This window comes from Phyllobates terribilis, unplaced genomic scaffold (genome assembly GCF_046119375.1).
Source record: "Phyllobates terribilis strain yellow unplaced genomic scaffold, ASM4611937v1 Scaffold_1__5_contigs__length_1240528914, whole genome shotgun sequence".
Taxonomy (NCBI): domain Eukaryota; kingdom Metazoa; phylum Chordata; class Amphibia; order Anura; family Dendrobatidae; genus Phyllobates; species Phyllobates terribilis.
The window spans coordinates 237,391,034-237,407,152 of NW_027362761.1; positions in this window are offsets into that span (position 1 = coordinate 237,391,034).

Below are 16,119 nucleotides of genomic sequence, written 5' to 3' on the forward strand. Positions count from 1 at the left end.
GGGCCCAGGGTGAGCGACATATATACCAGGATGTAGGGTGTATATATACAGTATATATATATATATAGAGAGAGAGAGAGAGGGTGGAGAGGGCCGGGTCCAAATCTTGCACCGGGGCCCATCAGACTTTAGTTACGCCACTCTCTTGGTTTTGGTAAACTTTAATGCACAGTAATTGTAAGGTGAAAATTTATTAAAATTGAGGCATATTTATGAGAGTCAGTTTTTTTTACCATAAGTACCATATTTATCAAATCTCATGGTGCTTTTTCGGACACTTACAAATTTTCCATAAAGTTTAGATAAACCTGCTGTGGCTTGCATACTAACATAGAAGACTTCTACTACTTTTCGTTATGACTTTAAGGCCCCCTTCACATGTACATGTCTCTGGTACTTGTGGCATCTGTTTTCACATGTATCCACATGTGTCCATTATAAGCTATGGGGCTGCTCACATGTCCGTGTTTTAACATCCACGTGTGTCCGTGTGACCCACACGTAGACATGTCCGCCATGACAATGGCCAATAAAAGTGTATGGGTCAGTGTAAACACGTACAGTACACGGATGACACAGTAACTGCACACGGATTACACATGGACTGGCACACACACGGTACACACGGATGGGCAGGGCGGACCGTCTCCCACGTATGTTTTTTTAAGCTGATGTGAAGTGGGTCTAATGTGATGTAGCTTTGCACTTGAACCATTTTCCTATGAAGGACTATGTCACATGCTACATGAAAATTCCAATTTCAGTGAATAATCCTTAGGCAGGGGCTACATGGCAAATTTGGCTGCAACACATGTTGTTCGTCCAAAGTTAGCTTAGTGTCGCTGCTACATTGCAGCCCAATACAAGTGAATGTGATTCCAAGAGTACTGTGACTGCAAGAAGCAAATTGGAAAAAATCTGATGTGGATAGCCTTCTGGCGACTTACTTGTTGTGGTCGCAGTACGCTAAAGGTCACAATATGTCACCATCCACTTGTATTGCAGTGTGATGGAGCAGCAACATCTAGCAAACTTTGGCCTTGTGACAGGTGTTGCAGCCAAGTGGCCGTGTAGCAAAGGGTTGCCAACCGTCCAGAAATTCCAGTACAGCCCATAAAACTATGGCACTTTTTTGTGCCGTCCGTATAAAAAACTTAAGGCGTCCATGATTTTTTTTAAGCTGAAGAAACTTCTACAGATTATTTTGACTGTAAATATCATCATTTTACAGAGAATGCAGCTGATGTCTCATATCAGAACTATGGGCTGTTGACATTGATCACTTATAATCATAATGATTTATTATGGTTTTCTAATGTGTCTGTAAAAATATTGTCTGTCCGTGATTTTTTGATGAGCTGTCCAGAAAAAATAAAAAGCCAAGTTGTCAATCTTGGTGGAACCCCTTAGCCTTTTTCTGTTCCAGATCTGCTCTGCTACTCAACGCAAAAGGAATGAAAAATATTGATTTTCCCAAAGTTTATGTTTTCAGGGGTAACAGAAGAGAATGCACCACACAATTCTGTATTTTTTTTTATGAGTGCAACAATAAACCCATATGTAGTTGGAAAGTAATTTTTAGGAACGCGGTTGGGAAGAAGCACAACATGACTTTTGGAGCGCAAATTTTGCTGGACTAAATTAAGGACATCATATCGGCGCATTTAGCGAACCTTTGAGGAGCAGGAACACAAGAACTCCTTCCCCTCTTAAAAAATTATCTCATTATGGAAACTACATCCATCAAGAAATTTATCTAGTGGTATAGTGAGCATTTTGACCCCTGAAATTTATAAAATTTGGCAGCCATAATGAGAAATTCAATTTTTTCCTTTAAAGTGTTGTTGCAACCAGAGGCGAACAATCCTGCCCATGGAGGAAAGGGCATGTCGACACCTATTTAAGCTGCATTTGCTTCCTCTTCCTTTACTGTGGCACAGAGATCAACGGCTTCCTGCACCACAATAGCTATACAAGCCGCCGACCTATCAGAGGCTGGCAGCTGACGTCAGGGTGCCCGTTATAGGTGGAACATGACGTCACCGTCATGTGTCACCCCACCTCCCTTGTGTAGGCTATGGAGGAAGAAGACGAAGCTGCTCGTCGTGGGAGCAAGGACAGGAAAGAAGAATAGTTTATTTATTTTTTTTTAAAAATATGTGGGAGAAGAGCATCCGGATGAGGGACATAACTAGTGTTGAGCCACCCCCGTAGTGTTCGGTTCGGTTCGTTGAACATCGGCATGTTCGCCGAACGGTTCGTCGAACACCGTCGAACACCGTTAAAACCAATGGCAGGCAAACAAAAACACATAGAAACACATAGAAAACACCTTCAAAGGTGTCCAAAAGCTGACGAACTGCTCAGAAGACACAACTAACACATGGAAAAGTGACAAGTACATATAGTCATGCGAAAAGAAAAGAGGTGGAGGAGTAAAAGGAGGAGGAGACACAGATATAGGCATGTCATGCCCTTCTAAAATCAAGAAAGGCTGAAGTAAAAATCTAAAATCAGCCTACCAACACCCAGACATCGTGACAAGAAAATTAAAAAAAGAAATATCTTTAGGTAGAATGGCGGTTCCATTCAGAACACTTTCCTTACAAGACGTAGTGGTATCCCCGTTGGGAGTCGTGCCAAAAACGGAACCCAATACATTCGGACTAATCCACCATTTGTCATATCCAAGGGGCAGCTCAGTAAATGACAACATCGACGCGGAACCAAGTACAGTAATATATACTGTACCTCCTTTGACAAGGCAATCAGGCGGGTCAAGAAGTTGGGAAGGGGCACCCTAATGGCCAAAACAGACATTGAGGGGGCGTTCCGGTTACTTACAGTTATATGAAAAAGTTTGGGCACCCCTATTAATTTTAAGCTTAATGTTTTATAAAAATTGGTGTTTTTGCAACAGCTATTTCAGTTTGATATATGTGATAACTGTTGGACACAGTAATGTTTCTGCCTTGAAATGAGGTTTATTGTACTAACAGAAAATGTGCAATCTGCATTCAAACAAAATTTGACAGGTGCATAAGTATGGGCACCCTTATCATTTTCTTGTTTTAAATACTCCTACCTACTTTTTACTGACTTACTAAAGCACTTTTTTTGGTTTTGTAACCTCATTGAGCTTTGAACTTCATAGCCAGGTGTATGCAATCATGAGAAAAGATACTTAAAGTGGCCACTTTCAAGTTGTTCTCCTGTTTGAATCTCCTCTGAAGAGTGACATCATGGGCTCCTCAAAACAACTGTCAAATGATCTGAAAACAAAGATTATTCAACATAGTTGTTCAGGGGAAGGATACAAAAAGCTGTCTCAGAGATTTAACCTGTCAGTTTCCACTGTGAGGAACATAGTAAGGAAATGGAAGAACACAGGGACAGTTCTTGTTAAGGCCAGAAGTGGCAGGCCAAGAAAAACATCAGAAAGGCAGAGAAGAAGAATGGTGAGATCAGTCAAGGACAATCCTCAGACCACCTCCAGAGAGCTGCAGCATCAACTTGCTGCAGATGGTGTCACTGTGCATCGGTCAACTATACAACGCACTTTGCACAAGGAGAAGCTGTATGGGAGAGTGATGCGAAAGAAGTCGTTTCTGCAAGCACGCCACAAACAGAGTCGGCTGAGGTATGCAAAAGCACATTTGGAGAAGCCAATTTCTTTTTGGAAGAAGGTCCTGTGGACTGATGAAGCCAAGATTGAGTTGTTTGGTCATACAAAAAGGCGTTATGCATGGTGGCAAAAAAACACAGCATTCCAAGAAAAACACTTGCTACCCACAGTAAAATTTGGTGGTGGTTCCATCATGCTTTGGGGCTGTGTGGCCAATGCCGGCACCGGGAATCTTGTTAAAGTTGAGGGACGCATGGATTCCACTCAGTATCAGCAGATTCTTGACAATAATGTTCAAGAATCAGTGACAAAGTTGAAGTTACGCAGGTGATGGATCTTTCAGCAAGACAATGATCCAAAACACCACTCCAAATCTACTCAGGCATTCATGCAGGGGAACAATTACAATGTTCTGGAATGGCCATCCCAGTCCCCAGACCTGAATATCATTGAACATCTGTGGGATCATTTGAAGAGGGCTGTCCATGCTCGGCGACCATCAAACTTAACTGAACTGGAATTGTTTTGTAAAGAGGAATGGTCAAAAATATCTTCATCCAGGATCCAGGAACTCATTAAAAGCTACAGGAAGCGACTAGAGGCTGTTATTTTTGCAAAAGGAGGATCTACTAAATATTAATGTCACTTTTCTGGTGAGGTGCCTATACTTATGCACCTGTCAAATTTTGTTTGAATGCAGATTGCACATTTTCTGTGAGTACAATAAACCTCATTTCAAGGCAGAAACATTACTGTGTCCAACAGTTATTACATATATCAAACTGAAATAGCTGTTGCAAAAACACCAATTTTTATAAAACATTAAGCTTAAGATTAATAGGGGTGCCCAAACTTTTTCATATAACTGTACTACTTGTGCCTCCGAATAGTGTCCGCCTATTGGGCTGCTTCTGGGAAGGAGCATACTATATAGATCGCTGTTTGCCCATGGGGTGCTCCATGTCCTGCTCACTATTTGAGGCGTTTAGTTGCTTCCTCGAATGGGTCGTCATGGACTTTTCTAAGGGGGCACATATTATCCATTACCTCGACGACTTCTTATACCTGGGTCCAAAAGATTCGCCACAGTGTGAATACACGCGGTAGTCCACCTGTGAGAAGGAGAGAGCTGGAGGGAGAGCGGACACCACAGAGCCGAGGGGTTAGATGGAGAACGGAAGAAGAAAAGAGGGCGAGAGAGGTAAGGGAGTACGGTGGAAGGCTGACCTGAGCTCCCCCACGTTCCTGCTGGGCGGGGAACAGCCCTGGGAAGAAAAGCCGCTTGCTCATCCCTTTGAGGTTACGGGTGCGAGCGGGCAGAGGGACTACGCTGGAGTGCGAAGCCGACACGGCCAGGCCATTCCTGCCCGTGCGACCTCCGTGTCGTGCCAGAGCCGCGGTGGACCCTGACAGCCAGCCCCCCTCTCCCAATACTGGTGCCTGTCCGCTGGTGGGTCGAGACCCCCCGCGGTGGAGGCAGGTCTAAGCTCTGTAATTTAAATTGGCTCTGTAATTTTAAATTCTTTTACAAGGATCTATTGGAGGGCAAGTCTGGTGCCAGCAGCCGCGGTAATTCCAGCTCCAGTAGCGTCCACTAAAGCTGCTGCAGTTAAAAAGCTTTTATAAGGATCAAGCTTGGCGGTCCGCCGCAAGGCGTGCTTCCGCCAGTCCCAGCCCCCTTGCCTTGGGGCGCCTCCCCGATGCTCTTGACTGAGTGTCCCGGGGGCCCGAAGCGTTTCCTTTGAAAAAATTAAGTGTCCAAAGCACAGGTGGTGTAGCTTGCTTAACAGCTGGGCTACTCTGCTGACTAGCAGACACTGCTACTAGGCCCAAAGTATTGCCTGGGCTAGATGCAGTTAAAAATTTGTAATTAGATCTACAGGCGGTGTAGCTTGCTTAACAGCTGGGCTACTCCGCTGACTAGCAGACACTGCTACTAGGCCCAAAGTATTGCCTGGGCTAGATGCAGTTAAAAATTGTTATTAGATACAAAGGCGGTGTAGCTTGCTTCAGATGGGCTACTCCGCTGACTACGAGACACTGCTACTAGCCCAAAAGGATTTCCTGGGTTAGATGCAGTGAAAAATTGTTATTAGATACACAGGTGGTGTAGCTTGCTTCAGATGGGCTACTCCTCTGACAACGAGACACTGCTACTAGCCCAAAATGATTGGCTGGGTTAGATGCAGTAAAAAATTATTAGATACACAGGCGGTGTAGCTTGCTTCACAGCTGGGCTACTACTCTGACTAGCAGACACTGAAGCTTTGGAGCAGACCTCTGATTCCCAGGCTATAGTATGAGTAATAGTATGAGTAAACAGCTCTTCAGACTCAACCATCTGTGTTACCCCAAGCCATAGTGTATGTAGTTTCTTATGGTTAAAAGGGGGGGGGGGGGGGCGACCCGACCCACCTGGAATTGACGATGCCAACGTCATGTAAAACACAGCAAGGGGACTCCAAAAAGAGTCTCCATATTTTCCAAAAATTGTGGCACAGACACCACTTAAGTGGCATCAATTGCCCCAGAGTTGCTTAAAATGGTTGGTGAGGTGATTTTCCAAAATCCTCAAGCTTTTAGTCTCCCCAGGATGACACAGGGGTAGGAAAGTCCTTGCGGATCCATGATTTGTTCATCTTTATGTACGTGAGTCTGTCTACATTCTCAGTGGACAGCCGCGTGCGCTTATCTGTCAGCACACCACCAGCAGCGCTGAACACACGTTCAGAGAGAACGCTGGCTGCGGGGCACGACAAGATCTCCAAGGTGTGAGTGGCGAGCTCAGGCCATTTTTCCAGATTGGAAGCCCAAAATGAGCAAGGGTCCAGTGACACAGTCATGGCTTCAATGTTCACTTGGAGATACTCCTGTACCATCCTCTCTAGGCGTTGACTATGTGTCAGACTTCTTGTCTCCTGTGGCCTTGCAAAGGATGGTCTAAAAAATTGGTGAAACTATTCCACAAAATTGCTGTTACCAGCAGATACGGTGTTACTGTTACGGTGTGAGTGATGAAGACTCGACAATCCCACGGTTGGCAAGTTAGAACTGTGAGATTCACTACGTGCACCACTGGTGTTTTGTGGAAAAGCAGATGTAAGATTCTGTAACAGCCTCTGCTGATACTCCTGCATGCGTGAATCCCTTTCTATGGCAGGAATTATTTTGGCAAATTTACTTTTGTACCAGGGATCTAAGAGTGTGGCAACCCAGTAGTCGGGATTACTTAGAATTCTGACAATCCAAGGGTTATGTTGCAGGTAGTGCAGCAAGAAGGCACTCATGTGTCTTGCGCATCCAGGAGGACCAAGTCCTTGTTGTGTTGGTGGCGAGGTAAGAATCATGCTTCCTTCCTCAGCCCTCTCCCCCCAACCTCGCACAACAGAAATGTGATCAAGGGCTCCCTATTCTGATGAGTCTTCCATGCCCATCGCCAGTTCGTCCTCCACTTCTTCCTCGGCTCCTGCAACTTCCTCAACAGTTTGGCTGCTACCATGCGCCCTCGTTAATCCCTCTCCCCCACCCTCCCATGCCTGCTGCCTTGGTGCTGCCGACCATCTGGACCTTGGAGATGTTATCCCTTCTGCATACGACTCCTCCTGTACTTCCTCCCCCTCCTCTTGTCCCACCACCTGACTCCAAATACTGTTTAAAGTGTGCTCCAGCATGTAAATGACCGGAATAGTCATGCTGATAATGGCATCGTCAGCACTAAACATCTTCGTCGCCATTTCAAAACTGTGCAGAAGGGTGCATAGGTCCCTGATCTGAGACCACTCCTGCAGCGTGATTTGCCCCACCTCTGGATCTCGTTGGCCCAGGCTATACATCATAACATATTGCACCAGGGCTCATCGGTGCTGCCACAGTCGCTGCAACATGTGCAGAGTTGAATTCCATCGTGTCGGCACATCGCATTTCAGCCGGTGAACTGGCAGGCCCAATGACTTCTGTAGAGATGTATGTCGTTGAGCTGCGGAATGCGAACGGCGGAAGTGAGCACACAGAGACCGTGACCTCTGCAGAAGGTCAACTAGTCCAGGATAGTGGGCTAAAAATTGCTGGACAACCGGGTTCAACACGTGAGCCACACAAGGCACGTGTGTGACATTGCCCTGGCGAAGGGCCGCACCCAGGTTTGCAGCATTGTCGCACACGGCCTTCCCTGGCTGCAGGTTCAGTGGAGACAACCATTCATGAAACTCGGTCTCCAGAGCTGACCACAACTCCTCAGCTGTGTGACTCACATTTCCCAGACATTTCAAAGTAAACACCGCCTGATGCCGTTGAGCAGGATTCCTTCTGCGCAGTTAGAACGCGGGTGGCATTACCAGACAGGCTTTGGGTGCAGGTGGAGGACCGAGAGGAGGTTGAGGAGGCAGAAGCAGTGGAGGAACTTCTAGATAAAGAGGATTGACGCACAACTCGTGGGGACGGCAAGACTTGGACAGCAGCCCCTTGTCCTGCTGTCACCATAGTTACCCAGTGCCCAGTCAGCGACATGTAACGCCCCTGTCCATGCCTACTCATCCAAATGTCTGTGGTGAAATGCACCCTGTCACACACAGAGTTTCTCAAGGAAGCGGTGATGTTGTGTGCGACATGCAGGTGTAGCGCAGGCACAGCTTTCTTTGAAAAGTAGTGGCGACCGGGCATCTGGTACTGGGGCACTGCGACGGACATAAGGTCTCGAAAATCCTCTGTGTCCACCAGGCGGAAAGGCAGCATTTCTGTAGCCAACAGCTTGCAGATGGTGAAATTCAACCTCTTAGCTTTGTCATGGTCAGGAGGAAATGGTCTTTTACTTGTCCACATCTGAGGGACCGAGGGCTAACTGTTGTGCTTAGACGGGGTTGAGTAGGGTGTCCCCGGCAAACTGCCGGTCTGTGAGGAAGATGCAGGCGGACATGTTATGTTGCCTTGATCCAAAGGTGGTGCTCTCGATGTCGGAGAGCGCTCAACACCAGCAGGTGTTTCCACTTCCAAATGAACTGACGACCTGCCAATCACACTGGCTGTTGCGGGTAAAAAGGTGGCAGGTCTGTGTCCAAAAACATGTGTGACTGCTGTCCCCCCAGTCACAGAGGATGAAGAGGCCGCGGATGCACAAGATGGGGCAGACGGTGGTTGGCCCGGCCCGCTAGGCCGCATTGTAGCACAGTGAGCTTCCCACTGCAACTTATGCTTCATATCCATGTGACGGTTCATGCATGAAGTACTCAAACTATGGATTTTTTGGCCTCTACTTAGCTTTTGGTGACAAATGTTACAGATAACATGAGTTGGGTCATCCTTTGCAATCTCAAAAAATGCCCAGGCTATGCAAGGCTTAGAGCCCATGCGACCTGAAGAGCCACCACGACTTGTGGTCAGAGGCAGAATTGTGGTTGAGGATGCAGCTGTTGACGTGATTCCAGTACTCCGTCTCTGTCCAGGAAGGCGCAACCTAACCTCGTCGTCACTAGCATCCTCCTCCACCTCCTCTGCTGACCTCATTGACTGGCTGACTGTGGGTTGACAGCAAGGGGGATCTCCAACCTCATCATCATCGCCCTGTGTGTTCTCACACCCGTCGTCCTCAGAGCCAACCTCTTCCTGCCCTGACCGAAAAGTCAAGTTGTTGCTCCAATCAGGTATCTGAGTCTCATCATCGTCTTCCTCATTGTCTCCACCAACAGGAGTTACAGTTTGGGAACGAGGGTCTACATTATGCTCAGAACCTTCTTCATCTGGGCCTGGATCTGACTCATAAACATTCTGGGCATCAGTGCAGATCATTTCCTCGTCTGGATTCACAGAAGCTCTGGAGCAGACCTCTGATTCCCAGGCTATAGTATGAGTAAACAGCTCTGCAGACTCAACCATCTGTGTTACTGACTCGCCCCCTGGGCCGTGGGGCACCCGGAACCGGGCTTCTATGCGATGCTGGGGGTAGTAGTGGCAACCTGATCCCGTGGCTCAGGGTGGTCAGATCAAATGGTGTGGCAGTCTATTTATAGATTTGGGAATGTCCGACTACGCCACCCATGGATTGCGGTCAGAGATAACCGCCGCTGCAAGGCAGACCACTGAGGCTGGTGTTGGTGTGCAGCACAGGGGTAGGACAACTCCCCACGGGAAGAGTGTAGCCTCAGGGCAGTGTAGGTGAATGCTGGGGGTGATAGTGCAGGCCGCAATAGTAAGAGTTCAGAGTCCGCTTCAAACAGTCCAGGGTCTTTATTGCAGATGTTATTACTGACCCAACAGGAGTACCGGTTAGGAGTGGACTTGGGTATCTGAGAGGATTCGGGCGAGCCCCACTGGTCAGGGTGAGTGTGTAGGCCTACCGTTCTCTCTATGCTCTTTCTGACTATCCCCCTCTTCGTGGTGTAATAGCCCACGTCCCTGAGCTGGCCATGTACTTTGCCTGTATGGCTTGCGACTCGGGCCTTAGGTACCTTTTGCTTTCTCCTGCTGTACTGGTCCCTCTGTGTGCGCTGCTGATGGGCTGACAGACTGCACCGCCCCACTCTAAATGCGGGAAAGAAAAAAAAAATGGAGATCGGCATTATTTCTGCAAAGATCTATCCCCTGCCCCTCCCCCCACCCACTCTACACTGAAACTGTCTATTAACATTGATTAACAGTATTACTGTGAAAAAATCCAGTTACGCTTTTGGTGCACGAACAGTTATCGAATATAACCTCGAACAGCCGAATTTTTTGCAAATCGTTCGAGTTCGTCTAACGACTCGAACACCGCCCAAAACAGCTCGAATTTGAGATTGGCGAACAGTTCGAGTCGAACACCGCTCATCTCTAGACATAACTAAGGAAAGGGGCCAAGGTGGGGGACGTTATTACAGGATAGGGGCCAGGGACATTATTGCAATGAGAGGGACATGATTAAAGAATGGGGCCACAATAAGGGACATTATTACAAGGTATGGTCATTAGTACAGGATGGGGGACATTATTAAAGGATGGGGGCCAGGACAGAAGACATTATTACAGGATGGGGGTCAGAATGGGGGACATTATTACAGCATGGGAGCCAGGATTGGGCCCGTTCATACAGGATAGTGGCCAGGATAGGGGGACGTTATTACACGATGGTGGACATTATTAAAGAAAGAGGCCAGGATTGGGGACATTATTAAACAATGGGGGACAGGATGGAGTACATTATTACAGGATAGGGGCCAGGATGGGGGACATTATTATAGTATGAGTGACATAATTAATGTATGGGGGCTTGCCATGGCTCAGTTTGAAGATTCAATCCGGTGACCCCTGTCTGCTGAGCTATTGCCCTTTCTTCCCTGTCCAAATGCTGATAATTTTTATCTTTTATCTTTTTATCTTTGTTTTCCTTTCTTGGTTTGCTCCTCTCCAGGTATTTCTCATTTTCCCATTTCGATTTGCCCTATCACATTCTGGGTGTGGTTTTAAATGTTCAATACAAAATTCCAAAAGGCAAAAAATCCCTAACTAAAGATGATTAAAATATAACTTTCACTACTTATTTTAACCCCTTAGCGACTAGTCAATTTTTACCTTAAATAGTTAACAAATAACATTTCCCTCATTTTTGTTAGGAAGTTATAAGGGTTAAAAGTTGAACACCGATTTCTCATTTTTCCAACAAAATTTACAAAATCATTTTTTTTAGGAACCACATCATATTTGAAGTGACTTTGAGGGGTCTATATGACTGAAAATACCCAAAAGTGACACCATCCTAAAAACTGCAGCCCTCCATGTGCTCAAAACCACATTCAAGAAGTTTATTAACCCTTCATGTGCTTCACAGGAACTGAAGCAACGTGGAAGGAAAAAATTAACATTTAACTTTTTTTAACAAAAAATTTAATTCAGACCTCATTTTTTTTATTTTCACAAGGGTAAAAAGAGAAAATGGACCACAAAATTTGTTGTGTAATTTCTCCTGAGAACACTGATACCCCATATGTGGGAGAAAACCACTGTTTGGGTGCAAGGCAGGGCTCGGAAGGGAAGGAGCACCAACCATTTGACTTTTTGAAACCAAAATTTTCTGGAATCGAGAGCAAACGCCATGCAGGTTTGGAGAGCCCCTGATGTGCCAAAAGAGTGAAAAATCCCCACAAGTGACCCCATTTTGGAAAGTACACCCCTCAAGGATTTTATCCAGTTGTATAGTGAGCATTTTGAGCCCACAGGTATGACACAGAATTTGATAACATTAGGACGTAATATTGAAAAAGTTCATTTTTTTTCCCAAAAATTTTGCTTTAGCCCTAAATTTCTCACTTGTGCAAGAGGTAATGTGGCGCCCCTGAGGGTTCGGTCACCACAGAGGTACTGCATCTCACCCAGAGGTGTGGTATCTCACTCTCACGTAAGGAGGGAGTACAGCTCGTGACCCTAACACCAGCATCCAACACATACCAGCAGTGGGGGCAGGTCGAGATTGCTCCTAAGGGAGAGCACAGTCCCTGGTCCCTAGCTGTTGGGAGGAGCTATGTAGTGGATGTGGGTGGAGGAAGTAGCTTAGAGGAGCACATGAAAGGAAAGTATAAATAGAGAAGTCATCTTGTTTAGAGTAGAGAGCAGTAGTGAGAGGGAACAATCTACAGTGAGAGGAGTTGGGAGCAGGGGCTCTGTAGGAGCTCTGCTCAGGCGGAGGGCCTGAGGAGAGGCCCAGGACTGAAGGAGAAGGAGAGAGGAGCAGGAAGGGCTCCAGGAACGAAGAAGGGACCCCAGGGCTATGGGCAGGGCTGGAGGCCACCCGTAAGCCACAATCTACCAGGAGGTGGAGGGGTCAGGCCACACAAAGGGGACCGGTCCCTCAACTAGCGTAAGACTGTATGTCTCAACTAGAAACCGGAGGCTGCAGTATTTCAAGTCCTGCAGCCAACAGTCCATATCAGTCTCACCAAGAAGGTAGCTATAGAGGACCCAGGGGACGCAACAGACGTCGCCCGACAAGGCCCGCGGGTACCGGATTGGGACACTTGGTATGAGGTTCAGGGAAATGGCCAGAGAGAGAACACACAGAAGGGGGTCCCGCTAAGTACTCCGGAGATATCTGAGGGTGGACTGAACCCCTCTCTGAGTAAGCGCAGCACGACGAGGGAAGTTACACTGGTACCTGTAACTTGGACTGCAACAACCGTGAGTAAAGACTCTGAGGACTGCACCCCACTGTCTCTGTGATTATTAACTGCGCCATCACCCCTGCACTACAATGCCCAGCATCACCTATAACAAATACTACATTCCCTGCCCTGGAGCTAAGCTCTGCCTGTGGAGAGCTGAACCAACCCTGCTGCACCAACATCAGCTCCAGAGGTTCTGCACAGCAGCGGCGGCTCCATATAGCCGCATACCACAGGTGGCGTCACGAACTATATATATATAAAACTTTATTAAATCCCCTGTAAATAAATCCCCTTTGGATTGACCGCCCTGGGTCACGGACCGGGTCACCGCCACTGTGACATCTCCCCTAGCAACGACCGGCCCGGCACCGAGTACCCCACAGCCCAGGGGGCGCGTCAGTAACACCAAAAAGTGGACCACACACTTTGATACCCACTTGCTTATGAGTGCAGCGATACCCCACATGGAGTCAAAAAGTTCTGTTTGGACAAAGGGCAGTGCTCGGAGCAGAAGGAGCAATATTTGAATTTTGGAACACAAATTTGGCTGAAAGAGATGGAGGGCACAATGTCCCATTTGCAGGGCCCCTAAGGTGCCTAAACAGCAGAAACCCCCCACAACTGACCCCATTTTGGAAACAACACCCCTCAAGGATTTTATCCAGGTGTATAATGAGTATTTTGAAATCAAAGGTACTACACATTTGATAACATTAGGGCATCATATTGAATACGTCGTCATCAGTCTTGAGCGCAAGCTCTCACTGCTTGAGTTTGCATCGGGTGCTCGGGTATGCAATGAGTATCGCAGAGGTGATCGAGTGATATGCTCGCGTCTCAGCCCCGCATATTTTGCGGCTGATGCATAGCCAAAAATACCATGCGGGGATTGCCCGTGTAAGGCAGGCAATCCCTGCATTTTTTTGGGGGGTGTCTAACAGCTGCAAAACATGCAGGGTCGCACTAACCCCAACCTTAACCCTAACACAACCCTAACCCCAACACAACCCTAACCCTAAGACAACCCTACCCCATCCCTAACACAACCCTAACTCCAACTGTAACCCTAACACAACCCTAACCCGAACCCTAGCACAACCCTAACCCTACCCCTAACACAACCCGAACCCCATCCCTAACACAACCCTAACACAACCCTAACTCCAACTGTAACCCTAACACAACTCTAACCGTACCCTAACCCTAACACAATCCTAACCCCAACCCTAAGACAACCCTAACACTACCCCTAACCCTAATACAACCCTAAGCCTAACCCTAACACAACCCAACACAACCCTAACCCCTAAGCCTAACCCTAACATAAACCCTAAAACCATAAGCCTAACCCTAACACAACCCTAACCCAAACCCTAACTGCAAAGAATGAAAAAAAAATGTTTTTTTTATTTTATAGTTTGTATATGACTAAGGGTATGAGAAAGGGGGATTTTATTAACTAATTATTGGCTTTTTGATCACTGTGATGTCACAGCTCACTGTGATATCACAATGGTCAAAAGGAATCAATAGAGAAAATGATCTGCTGTTGCCGGGTACCGGCCGGCAGATCTCGGGGGGCGCACTTCGCATGGGCCCGCCATTTATATTTAAGAAGATGACACGGAGGGCCTGGGGACGGAGAAGGAGGGCCGGGGGACAGATCAGGAGGGCCCGGGGATGGCGGAGTTACCGGGGAGACTCGGGGGGCATAATTTCTCTGTCCTCTGACATATAACATGTCAGAAGAGAGAGAAATGATTGTAACAGTAGCACAATTTTTTTATTTTTTATTTACTTGATCGCCATTATTCATTGAATAACAGCGATCACGTGATCGGAGACCGTAAAAACCGGCCTTGGTCATGTTCTCCAGGGTCTCAGCTACCCCCGGTAGCGAAACCCTGGAGATTTTCCCACCCTTATTGTTCAGCGCTGGTAAAAAGCGGTGCTGAGGAATAAGTACCTTTGAGGGTATGTGCCCACATAGCGTTTTACAAGCGTATTTGCTGCGGAAACGCTTGTAAAATGCTTGTCAATCTGCACCCCATGGTCCCCAATGAGAATCTGCAAGTTCTATGCACATGCTGCGGATTTTTCCGCAGCGTTTTTGTTGCGTAAAAAAAATCCGCAGCATGTCATTTAATTTTGCGTTTCTGCATGCGGAATTGCCTTTGCAATGCAATAAAAAACGCAAGGCAATTCGGCATGTCAAAAACGCGCAAAAAACGCGCGATAAGCGCTTGCGAAATTCCGCATGCGTTTTTCCGGGAGAGTATATGCAGAAATGAAGCATAAATTTTCTGCTTCATTTACGCAACATGGGCACATAGCCTGACTGCCGCTGTTAAAAGGCATATCGGCAGTCGTTAAGGGGTTAATAGGAATACCTAGTGCAATTTAAAATCACAAAGATCAATAAGCAGTCCAATATGTTGGAATATCATGTGCACTACCTGACAGTTAAATAAGCAATGTCGCTCTATCTGATGAGGGTATTACCAACATACTTTTGTTTATAATCAAGTATTCAATTCATTTTGGAGTGACTGCAGAGTGACTTAGTCTATGACTAAGGGCGGTTGCTAGAAATGCATCAGATTTTAATGTCTTACCATAACTGGTTTGTGTTTTAATGGATTCTAAATAAAGACTAATTATTTTATATTACCTTCGGATGGATGTGCCGAATTTCAACACCACTTTTTTATGGCTCCCCATAGTCTTAATGGCTGAGTCTAATCCGCAAAACAGATGACAATAGGACATGCTCTGAGCCTCACGGACCGGACACACTGACGCATTCTTAAAACATATGTGTGTAGTGATCTATGAAACTCTATGAGTCCATATGCTGTATATTGAAAAATGGACAGCACATGGATGTGTACTAAGGATGTGTGAATGCAACCCTACCAAGAACTGCTGCAGTTTTGTGGCAAGTACAGGTGCAAATGACCTTCAAATGTAGCACAATTTTTGCTTAATTGGAGGTTACACAAATGTGTTGCAACTTTTGCCATTTTTATGCCAGTCTTGGCCAGCTTCGCGAATATGGGCAGAGCATGAGGGAGTGGCTAATCCTGTCCATCTAATTCTTCAAAATTTACGGCAAGTTAGTGGCATAAGCTTTGCAACAATTATACACCAGTCCTGGTTTTTGTTACTCCATCTGAGAGCAGCATAATGTAGGGGCACAGACCCTGATTCCAACCAGTTTTGCAGTTGTGGTAACATCCCTGTTTTCTGTGCTGCAGATCTAGCAGTTCTCTGAATGCTGAGCTCTGTATAACCCCACCCCACACCACTGATTGCCAGCTTTCTGTTTACACTGTGTATATCAGTGGTGGGAGTGGGTTATACAGAGCT